The following is a 12,445-nucleotide window of genomic DNA, read 5'->3' on the forward strand; positions in this document are numbered from 1 at the left end:
AAATTACATTGCCAGTGATGGACAGAATAATACTTATAATCTTGCGATGGGAATTTGTAAAATGGTATATATATATATATATATATATATATATATATATATATATATATATGGAGGAAGAAAGTTTAGAACAGCAATTTAGAAAGTTTAGAACTACAGACTTTCCAATTTGAAGTATACTTAGCCTTCCTGAATATTTTAATCAGTTGAACTGTTATTTTTTTTCAACTTGCCATTTCAACATACTATTTTCTAAGGTGCATTTTATTTTCCCTTTTGCTTTCTCATTTACAAAACTTATCTAATTGCTTTCAAATACTTAAGTGGAGCTATGCTTTTTTCTGTTTTTGTTTAATTCTCTCCCATCTATTAAAAACAAACAAATTACAGACTAACCCCTATCTATTTGAAAGACAGTTTTTGGTTGAAGGCACTTAAAGCAATCCAGACTTGAGCTAATTTTCTCACTCTATGGGACTATAAGATTTTCCACTACCTTCTGTGATTAATGAGACACTATATAAATAAATAACTAAGCTTGTCAGAAAATAAGGTGGAATGCAGCAAAGGCCCTGAGAAAAACTGATACACTTATGCAAATTTATAATTGTAATTACATTCTTTATTATGTTGAGCTTCTTTGGTTTCAGTTCCTTAACCAGATTCATTGTCTTACTGTTACATAATATGGCATCTTAGTCCTGGTAGTTGGTAAATTAGTCTCCTTTCTTGGCCTAAATTACATCCTTTTGTTTTCTAATATTTTGTTATATTCTGTCTCAAAATGTCTCACCTTGTGTAATTTCAGGGTTAAGCAGGTCAATAATTCTGTCAAGCATTGTAAATGGTTTAAAATTCTCCCTGTTTGCTGCTAATTGGTTAACCTCCCACAATTTCATAGAATCTGGCAGAAGACATGAGACTTGTGAGACAAGGAAAAGGCTTTATTACACCCAGCACACCACCCAACATGGGTTTCTTGTTTACCTTCTGCTCCTAAATCTCCTGAGGGTGACAGGATACAAGTTTCAAGTGCAGTGGCTTTGCCTCACAACTGAAGAATCCGGAGATTAGGGGGCCTTGATCTTTGATATTTGGCTTTAAGCAAACTTTCATAAATGCTCCAGTGCACCGCATAGCCCGTCTGGGCTTGAGGAACACAGGGCTTCTGTAGGCAGGGCATCCAAGGGTAGCTCATCTGAGGACTCTTTGTCCCCTCCCACAAGGGCTGTGAGTTCTTGGGAGGTTGGGCTGATGCGCTGGGAAGTGGTCCAAGCTGAGTACCAGCCTGTTTCCATCCTGCGCTGAGATGCCTCAGGCCCTTGCTGTCAACCCTGTCCCCATCCTTTTTGCTGCCCTCATGCCAGGCTGGGGTCACTCTGGAGTTCTGCCTATCATAGGGATCATTCTATTAGACCATGTAGGATAGTCTCCCTGTTAGAAAAACAAAACAAAACAAAACAAAACAAAACACTTTTGCCAAATAAAATAACCTAATCGCAGATGGGATGTCCCTTTATATTCACATATCACCCTCCCCTCTGGGGAAGAGTTACACAAGTGAATAGGTCCTTGAGTTTCATTTTAGAATTCTGTTACCACACCTGTTGTACAGCGAAGTTGTAACTTTGTACAGTTGTAACTTAGTTAAAGTTTCTCATGAAACATCTGGAGTTTTACTTTTTAAACTAAGAATCAAAAAAGTAGTATTTTCTTTTATGATGAAGCTGTTTCATTTCTTTAGTAGCCAAAAGGACCTGCCAGGACACGTGAAACAATGATTCACAGCAGAAACGTGCAAAACCTCATTATTGTATAAAACTGTCTAGCATTTCAGAGTTTGTTGCCAATGAATAAGTAGAAGATATAATCCTTGTTCTTGAAAATATACATTGTTTTCTAGGAGAAGAGAGATGAATAGACAAGAATTTAAAGCTGGCATAAGAAAGGTTAGTGCATCAGTAAAGGTCATTAAGTATATTATTAACTGAAACTTGGGTTGAAATGACATTTTTTTATGGGGAGTACATTATATATTGCTGGGTAACAACATTACAACAAACTTGCAAGCTTAAAACAATGCACTTTTATCTCAGAGTTTCGGCAAGTCAGGACTATAGGTTCCTCCGCTTAGGTTCTCAGAATGTTGCAAAGTGCTGCATTCTCAACTGGTGGCTCAATTTGGGAAGAATCCACTTCTGAGCTCACTTGACTGTTGACAGGATTCATTTCCTCACAACTGTAGGACGGAAGGCCTCACCTTTTTCGTGGCTGCTGGCTAGAGGCTCTTAGAGGCTGGTGAAATTCCGTATCACATGGACTTCTCCAACATGACTGCTTACTTCAATTAGACAGTTGGGAGTCTGTAACATGAGTCTGAGAGCAAAACAGAATCTTATATAAAGTAATGTAATCACAAAAGTGATACCTCATCCCCTTTGATATATTCTACTAGTTAGAAGTCACAGGTACCACCCACAGTTAAGGACTATAGGTTATATAAAGGAATTAATGCCAAGATGTATGGATCATGGTGGGGAGCATTTTAGAGTCTTTCTGTCACTGTAAAACAAAGGTGGGCAGGTCCTTATAGGATAAAGATGGCTGAGAAGGAAAGAAAATAATGGTTTGGAAAGATAGATTTTGAGGTTTAAGGCATGAGTATTATTTTGAGCCCAGATTTACCAAGGAACACCAATGGTCTTTGCTTTAGAAAATGGTAATGTAGCAGCTCTATCAGATGAGTAATAAAATCAAACAGTGCTGATAGAGAAAACCTGCAAAATGTCAATATCAGAATAGTTATGTTCATGAGCAAGTGCACTAGAAGTCTGTCTCAGAAATGAGCTGAACTTCCTCATGTTCAACGAATCAGTCAGGTCTCAGAGATTGTAGAATTTAAACCCAAACCAACTTAAACACAAAAGTTTATTAACACAACTAATGAAGTCGATAGGTGGCTTAAGGAGTCTGCCAGGTTTCTGTGGCAAAACTAACACTGACTTTTTTTTTTTTTTTTTTTTTTTTGAAAGAGAGAGAGTGAGCAAGTAGGGAGGGAGAGGGAGAAAAAGAATCTTAAGCAGGCTCCATGCCCAGTGTGGAACCATTCTCAGGACTCTGAGATCATGACCTGAGCCAAAATCAAGAGTCAGACTCTTGGGGCACCTGGGTGGCTCAGTGGTTGAGCATCTGTTGTTGGCTCAGAGCGTGATCCCAGGATCCTGGGATCGAGTCCCATATTGGGATCCCCACAGGGAGACTGCTTCTCCCTTTGCCTATGTCTCTGTATCTCTCATGAATAAATAAATAAAATCTTAAAAAAAAAAGAGGGAGAGAGAGATTGTTAAGTGATAAAGCCACCCAGGCACTCCAAAACTGACAGTATTTTATGAGAGAGAGAGAGAGTAGAAGCAGAAGGAGCAGCAGGCAGAGGGAGAGGGAGAGGGAGAAGCAGACTCCCCACTGAGTAGGAAGCCTGATGCAGGGCTCAATCCCAGGATCCTGGGGTCATGACCTGAGCTGAAGGCAGATGCTTAACTGACTGAGCTACCCAAGTTCTCCTCTTGTTTATCATTGGTAATTGGCTTTCTTTTTTAGGTTTCATTCTTAGATAATTTCTTCACATAGGGTAACAATGATGATTTGCATGTTCCTCAACTCTCATCACATCAAAATCAAAAGAAGAATCTCACTCTTCCAGAGACCAAAGTCTTCCCTGAAAAAATAATCACTGTGATTTATCCTTCATAGATAGGATAAATCAGGATTTATCCTTCTACACCAATGATCTTACCTTGTGGGATGGAGAACTATAATTGACCAGATAGCCTGCGTCATGTACTCTTTTTTGTGGCCGGAGGGCCCGATCATGTGATCAGCAACTTCAAAAGCTGAGAGAAAAATAAGTAAACTCCATATTTAAAAAAGAAAAGAAAAGAAAAAAAAAATGACAACATTTCCTAAAAGTATAATAGATATTAAATTATGATAAAGTCATTGTAAGATTTACACATATTTGCACTAAATATTCCCACTTATATAACAAGTTAAATTTAAATATTCAGCAGAACAGTAATCATCAGGAACACTCAGCAGCATGTGAAAGTACCTCACAAAGTATAAAGTAGCCTAAATATGTTATTTTTATTAAATTTTTTTAAATTGAGAAATTTAAGGGTTTTTTTTCAACATTAAGGATAGTGATAATAGAGTTCTATATGTGACTTTTAGATATAATTCAATGTAGTAAGTTCAATGTGACTTTTAGATACAATTTAATGTAATAACATGGATAACAGCAATGGACTTATTTTCACACAAATATCTTGAACTTGAACTATCTTGAACCTATCTTGAACTTCTTATCATAACTAACCATACTTCTCTCTGAAGAGCTGAACTAGTAACCCCCAGTATAATATCTAGTAGAGAGTATCTCCTGAACAATATTATTTGTTTTATACAGAACTCTCCAGAAGAAATCCTGCAGGACTTCCTATTCCAGGATGATTAAATAACAATATTAAAAATATGAGGAAGCTACCACAGTGAGCCAACATGTTAAATAAACTAAGTGAGATTTCATAGCAATAATGGCTTTTCAAGAGAATGAAACAAGACTTAATTTGGTAGTTATGGAGTACATTTTTATTTCTAAGCAGTACTGAATATATTGGGTGATCAAATAATCAGCATAACATAATATTTCATTTTTTCTCTCCCAATTTTTTGGTTTCTGTATAGCAGTCAGAAGAATCACTTTCTCTTAAATTGTCCCTGTCATAAATATTCTAATTAAATCTAGATAAATCAATATAAATTTATTGACTTATATACAAGGTATTCTATTTAAGGCCATCCACATAGATATATAGTGGGTAGGGCCACCATACCTTCTGTTTTAGCAGAGACATACTATATTTATGCATGTTGTCCCAGAAAAATTCCTAAAAGCTCCTCCTTTCACTTTCACTGTGTTGTATGAAAAGTTATATAGGCTCCCTAGCACTGCAAACCTACCATATGCTCTGAGATTGAAACTAGATTACTATTTTTTAAATCTTAAATGTCATATAATTTTATCTTTAACTCTTCTATAAGGACATTTGAAAATATCAACCATACTAGTAACACAACAAGAAAAATAATAATTCCTTAAAACCAATACATATCCAACCAGTGTTCAAAATATCTCAAATGTTTAATATGTTTATAGCTTGTTTTATTTAGGATCCAAATAGATTCATTACATCGCCATTAACTTTTATGTCCTTTTGCAGTAGCTCTCATCTATATTTATCTCCAGGGATGTCTGGGGCCATACTAATGACCATTGGTCAAGATAAGAAGGAAATGTCCTAGCTAGTTGAAATGCCCTCACTAGCTAAACAGTTGAACTGTTTACTGCCCTAACACTCACCTAGAAGGGCTCTGTGCCAGTTTATCCACATGATAGTTGATCTACATGATAATTGAAAGTGTATATATTGATGATCTGTGACCTGATTTATCTGGTTACACAGCTTGATTTTGGCTTTGTAACCAAGGAAGTATAGAAGATCCCTCAGTAAACATGTGGCTGAGTTTTCCTGAGACCAAATTATCTCACATATACCTTGGTTTGTAATCTAAAGAAATGAATCTGGTATACCTGAGAAAGGACATGGAAGCCCACACCTGAAAGTGTGCCTAGGCTTTCTTTCTCCTGGTATATTGAATTCCTTATCTCTATTAAAGCCTTAATTAAGTTCACCAGGGTAGGCCATTATAAGTCTTTTCAATTATTTGGGGTGATACATAATTACTACAGTAATAGTAGCTGCCATTGATGATTACTGCTTAACTCCATTATGTTGTTAAAAGCTAAAGAGGATTTTATTAAATTTTTTACATACCTTATTCATTTACTGGATAATGTACATCTGTAATTATTTTTCTTGATTTATTATTTAGTTACCATGAAGTACCATTGGTAATAAAAGATAAATGTTTGATATTTTTGCTTTATTAAACAGTTTTCTAACTTGTGAATTATTTCTCTTGTGATTGCTTGTTGGCAGGATATAGGTTGTTAGACTGAGAGCTTCAGTTCCTCACTGGCCATTGGTCAGAGTTTTCTTTTAATTTCCTTCCCATTGACCCTCTCCAGTAAGGCAGCTTGCTTCATCAAAATGTGGAAGAAAACAGGGACAGTCAGCTAACAAGATGAAATTCAAAATCTTTTGAAACTGCATCATAGAAGTGATGTCCCATCGCCTTTATTGTTTTCTACTGGTTAGATGCAAAGTATTATAATCAGTGCATACTTAATTAGAGAGTATTAAACAAGACTTAAAAAACAGGATTTGGGTACTGTCTTAGAAATCTGCTTATCACATATGCATACACATATAGTCAGAGATTCAGAGAATATCTTGAGAATGAGAATGAGGAGTTAATACTCTAAGAGTTTATGAATAAATATTTTTAGAAGGAATGAATTCTATAAATCCATACAATCAGAAAAACACAACATGAAACAAGATAAATGTACTGAAAACCACAAGCCACGAAGAGACACAATGTAATCAAAACTGTAAAACACCAAAAATGAAGAGATTTTTCTTTAAGATTTTATTTGAGAGAGAGAGAAAAAACATGAGCAGGGGGAGGAGAAAGGGGAAAGAGACAAGCAGACTTCCCACTGAGCAAGTAGCCAGACTTGGACTGAAAAACTCGGGGCTGAATGACAAAGGGCTCCGTGACCTGAGTCAATGTCGTCAGATGCTTAACCAACTGACACACTCAAGTGCCCCAAAAATCAGAGATTTTTAAAAAGTTTAAAGATGGACCGCCAACTGAGGATTAGTATTTATGCTGACAGTAGATATCACATCAGCAACAAAAAAGTTAGAAAAAAGTAAAAAAAATCTTCAAATAGATAAGCAGAATTTCAACTTAAGATTCTTTGTTGAATAAAACTATATTTCATGACAAATGGTGATATATTTCTTTTATTTACTAAAGGAATTTCTAATGTACATATTTCAAGAAAATTATTATTTCCCATTTAAATTTATTATTTCCAGTAAAAAGTTCAATAAAAATGTATAAGATGCAATGAAAAATATTAGCAAATTAGCTAGTAAATGTTGACATAAATCTAACAAATTTTTGTGTGAAATAATGACAGTTAAGTTTATGACACTAAAAAATAAGACTTGCTTGAGAAGAGCAAACAACTCAGGAAGAAGTCAATAAAAATATTCTTCTGAGATCCATGTATCAGTTGTGAGAAGATTTAAATACTGATTAATGTTACTTTGTTGCAAACATGGTAAAAAATTAAAGTAGCCATTAAAATAATGAAAATAAAGATGAAATTAGTATGAGAGGAAACAAAAGAAGATATTACAACAAGAAAAAAAAACAATGGAAAAACAAAAATGCATGATATTAAATCATAATTATTTGCAAGGCATTAAAGTGCATTTAATCCCTCATTTAAGAGAAAGATCTCAGATTTCATATAAAAAAATTCAGCTAAGCTTTTATAGGTGGAACATATAAAACCTAATAATGGAAGTGATAAAAATAAATAATGGAAAAATATTTTCCAGGAAAATATGATAAGAATGAAACTAGTGTAGATGTAGTACTTTTAGTTAAATTAGACTTTGATATGAGAAGGATTATTAGGATTAAAGGTTGTCATTCTATAATGACAAATCAAGCCGTTCAAATCCTAGTCATCAGTAAGATATTACAATTTTAAACTTGTAGATTCCTGAAAAAAATTAATAAATCAGAAATAAATACAAATTAATGGATAAAATGACAAAGCTATTATCATCATAAGAGAACAGGTCTTGATTATAAATCAAATATACTAGACATTAGTATCTATATGAAAAATAAAAGTAATAAGCTTGATAATGTAGGCATAAAGAAAATCCTGAACTGAACAACTGAAAAATGTAATCTTTCCAAGCTTGTACCGTTAATTGGTAATCATTGATTTTGTACATTATTATAAAGCAAGTACATTTAATTAAAACTATTTTTATTATAGAACCCATGTCTTTCATGACAAGGCTGTATATTATATCATACAGGAATAACAAAATGATACCTGAATGCCCACCACCATGACAAAGACTGATAATCTCCTACCAGTTTTCATTTTCCCCTTCTATTTTAAATAATGAATTATCACATAAATTTAGAAAAAGAGATAGATGCTCTGTGGAAGAATTGAGTGTGGCAATGTGGTCAGGTTCTTGTCAGAGAATTTTGAATGGAAATGATATGTGTAAACTCTACATCATTTCCATAAAAGAAAATTGCTTATTTTTTTGTTTTACAGTCTCCTACTTTTCATGGGTGCTGGTGAGCCAAGCCAGGACTGATCATTCAATGTAAGAAAACATGCAAGGTAATGAGAGTGCAATAATAACACAAACAAAAGACATGGGCGGGTGAATAATGGATGTAGCAAAACTTTCTACTGGTTCTGAACTGGCTATTTATCCCTAAATGTTAGGTGATAAGAAGTAAACCTCTACCTTATGTAAGCTATTGATTTGCAAATTATCTTTATATATTCTTGATACTAGTTAATTCTTTTCTCTGTATAATGGATTAACTTCTCTGAGTTTTTGGTTTTATATTTTATTTTGATGCACAGAAATTTGTAATTTAAAACTATATAGACATACCAATATTATCTTAATTTAGTTTTTTTGAGTCTTACTGATAAACTCATCTCTTAAGGTTATGAAAATATTACCTAATGTCTACATGACATTATATTAGGTACTAATATACCTAACTACCTCCTGAAAATTTAAAGTTGAGACTCACACTGTGGTCAATCCACTCCAGTTATTTTTATGTACTAGGAAAAATAAAGATGCAACTTTATTCACTTCAAATGTAGAGTCAGTTACTTACAAATGATATATTGACTGTCCTGACATTTTTGCATCTTTGTTATATGGGAGTCTAAAGGAATCACAACTTCAGGAATTAACACTGCATTATTTTGTAATCCTGATAAAGTACGTACTCTAGGACCCACAAACATTCTTCTAAGGCATATTATGTACAGAATTCTTGTAAAGTGAAGTATGAAATATTTTAGAAAGTTCATAGCAGTGTTGTTTATCATTATCAAAGAATGGAGAATTCAAACGTCAGTTAACAGGAGAAAAGTAAATATGATTTACTCATTTAAGTATGAGGAAGGTGGGAACTCAACATTAACAGGAACAGAATGTTACGTGACAAAATATAATATGAAACCATTTTTATTAAGTTATAGAAGTAATCAAAACTAAATAATTTACCAGCTTTATTGTTTAAGGTACACATATTATAAAACTGCTATAAAGAAAAATAAATGTTAAAAAATTTTGGAGAGTATGCATGTAGAAAGAAGCTTGACTCAGAATTTATTTTTCTTTTAGCAATTTTTATTTTGGTATAATTTTAAACTCAGAGAAAACTGGCAAAAATAACACAGAATAACTTCCACCTAGATTCAAGAATTGTTAATATTTTATGCAATTTTTTTTTGCCATTCTTTCTTTGCTGGTGTGTGTGTGTGTGTGTGTGTACACACAGAAATACACACATACACTATTATGTGTGTAAAATAATAAAAGTTTTGTCTGGATCCTTTACATTTCCATATACATTTATAAAAAGTTTGTCAGAAACTGTGAGCAGTTTATTGAAATTATGATTTGGAAGGCATTAGATCTATAGATCAACTAGTGGAGAACTGAGTTCCTGATGATGTTGAGACATTCATATTTTAAACATATCTCTTGGGATCCCTGGGTGGCGCAGCAGTTTGGCGCCTGCCTTTGGCCCAGGGCATGATCCTGGAGACTCGGGATCGAATCCCACGTCGGGCTCCCGGTGCATGGAGCCTGATTCTCCCTCTGCCTGTGTCTCTGCCTCTCTCTCTCTCTCTCTCTCTCTCTGTTACTATCATAAATAAATAAAAATAATAATAATTAAAAAATAAATAAACATATCTCTTTTATTAAAATTTTCTCATTTTGTAGTTTTTATTGTAAAAATTTTGCATGTTTTTAATTTTATTCATATACATTGAGTGTTTTTTTTACTTTAAAAGGTAGTTTAGTTTTTATGTTATTTACCAATATTTGTTGCTACGATATAGAAAAAAAATTAGTTTTATTTTTGACCATGTAGTCTGCATTCTTAGTAAATTAATTTCTTTGTAATTGTTTATTTCTTAAGGATTTCTTTATCCTTAATCATACCTTCTGAAAATGGAAATAGTTTTACTTTTTGCTTTTCAAACTTTATGCATTTTATTTATATTTTGGCCTTATTGCTAGTATACTCAATGCAAGGCTATACAGAAATAGAGAGAAAGGACACCACAGCCTTCCTTGTTCCTGAATTTAGGGGAAGCATTTAATATTCCACCTTTAAAAATGGCTGTAGGTATTTTAGCTTTAGGTATTTTGTGGATGTCTTATCATATTCAGAAGTTTCCTTCAATTCATAGTTTACTGAGATGTTTAAATAATAGATAGAAGCAGAGCTTTGCCAAATGATTTTTCTGTATATATTGAAACAATCCTATCTCCTTTGTATTCAATAGGTAAATTATTTTAAGTGATTTAAAAATTTAAGCCAATCTTCCACACTTGGAACAAATGCCACTTAGTGGTAAGTTATTTTACATTATATATACAGCTGGGTATATTTTGATATGTAGGAGTTTTAAATCTATTGTCATGATATATTATTTTTCTTATAATGTGTCAATTTGGCTTTCATATGAGGGTTTGCTGGCTTTATAAAAAGAATTCAAGTTTCTTTTCTATTTTCTGAAAAATGTGATATTTTATTATCCAGGAATGAGAGAGCTCAACGGTAAACTCTTAAGAACCTGTTTTTTGTGATGCTTCTGATAAAAACTGTAATTTCTTTAACTGATATAAGATGTCTTTATATCAGTTGTTAAATTGTTCTTCAAGGAATTTTCACAGGTGGTATAGAGTGGTAACGATATTCTTTTCTACATTGTTTTTTTTGGCCTATAGGATGATCAATATTGATATATTTCTTTTTATATCAGGAATTGGTAATTTTGTTCTCTGTCTCTGTTGCTCTTTTTCTCTCAATATGTTTTGCTAATATATCTTTTTACAAAAACCTTTTGTTATTTTTTAGGTTACTGTTCTGTTTTCTATGCTCTTATTTTTATTGTTTTGTTTTAATTATGTTACATTTAAATTACTTCTTTTTATTTCTTAAGGTAGAAGATCTTTACTTTTCTAATATAAGAATTTATATCTATAAATTTCCATCTAATCACTGCTTTAGTTGGATTCCACAAATGGATATATGTTGTAATTTTACTACCAATTGATTCAAAATATTTCATAATGACTCATGTGATTGTTTTTAGACACAAACTATTTTCTATTGCATTTTAAACTTTCCAAAAATATGATGCCTTTTAAAAACTTTATTATAAATATTAATTTAAAACTATTTTACTATTTTCAGAAAATACTATTTTCAGAAAATACCCTTTGTAATATTTCTATCTTTGCTGTTATTGAGATATATTTTATCTCCATTTATGTGGTCAACCTTAGTTAATACTCTATGTGTACTTGAACATAATGTATATTCTGGAATTACTGGGTGCAGTGTTTTATAAAAGTCAATTGATTCAGGTGATTGATAGTGTTGTTTAGTTCTTTTATATCCTAGCTGCCTTTTTGTCTGTTTATTAATCCCAGCAAAGGGTTTGTTACAATCTCCAACTATGATTTTGGATTTATCTCTAATTCCCTTTAGTTCTATGAGGTGGTTTTTAGCTTTTGTTTTTTAAGTTGTGTTATTAAGAGAATTTACTAGGAATTTACTAGGAAAATTTACTGATAGTTATCCTTTATAATTTGTCGTAGTATTCCTTATTTTGATACCTAATATTTTCCTCAATTTTTGTAATCATAGTTTTCTAATATTGCAGGATACATTTCATTTTTCATTACTTTGCTTTAATCCTGTCAGTTTGTAAATTCAAAGTATGGCCCTGCAAATAGCATATACTTCTCTAGCTTTTTTATCCATTCTAATTCTGCCTTTTATATTAAGTCTTCATACCCTTAAAAGTTCAAAAAATTAACATAAATTGTTGGATTGAGGTCTATTATTTTACTACTTGTTTTCTATTTGTCCAATCCTCCTCCACCTAATCCTTCTTTTTCACCTTTATTAGGGTGAATCCATTGTTTTGTTTTGTTTTTACTATTCAAGTGTATTCCTTCTATTGACTCTGTAGCTATGCATTCTTACATTTTTTAGTTATTTCTCTAGAGGTTAAAAAAACACACCCTTACCCTATTACATAAAATCTAAGAACCTTGCCACAGATAGATATAATCCCCGTATTTTGTGCTCTTGTTTT

General features: G+C 32.6%; 1 long non-coding RNA gene across 10 annotated transcripts in view; it reads right to left on the reverse strand.

Moving 5' to 3' along the window:
• Positions 1-2,063: 2,063 nt before the first annotated feature.
• LOC140601279 (uncharacterized) overlaps positions 2,064-12,445 on the reverse strand; it is a 62,857-nt gene continuing 52,475 nt past the window's right edge. For all 10 annotated transcript variants that reach the window (XR_012004309.1, XR_012004308.1, XR_012004314.1 and 7 more), the window contains 2 exons: positions 3,794-3,890; positions 2,064-2,376 (listed from right to left, as the gene is read on the reverse strand). This is a non-coding gene — a long non-coding RNA (uncharacterized lncRNA). The remainder of the gene's footprint in view (positions 2,377-3,793; positions 3,891-12,445) is intronic.

This window comes from Canis lupus, chromosome 12, assembly GCF_048164855.1.
Source record: "Canis lupus baileyi chromosome 12, mCanLup2.hap1, whole genome shotgun sequence".
In the NCBI taxonomy this organism is placed as follows: domain Eukaryota; kingdom Metazoa; phylum Chordata; class Mammalia; order Carnivora; family Canidae; genus Canis; species Canis lupus.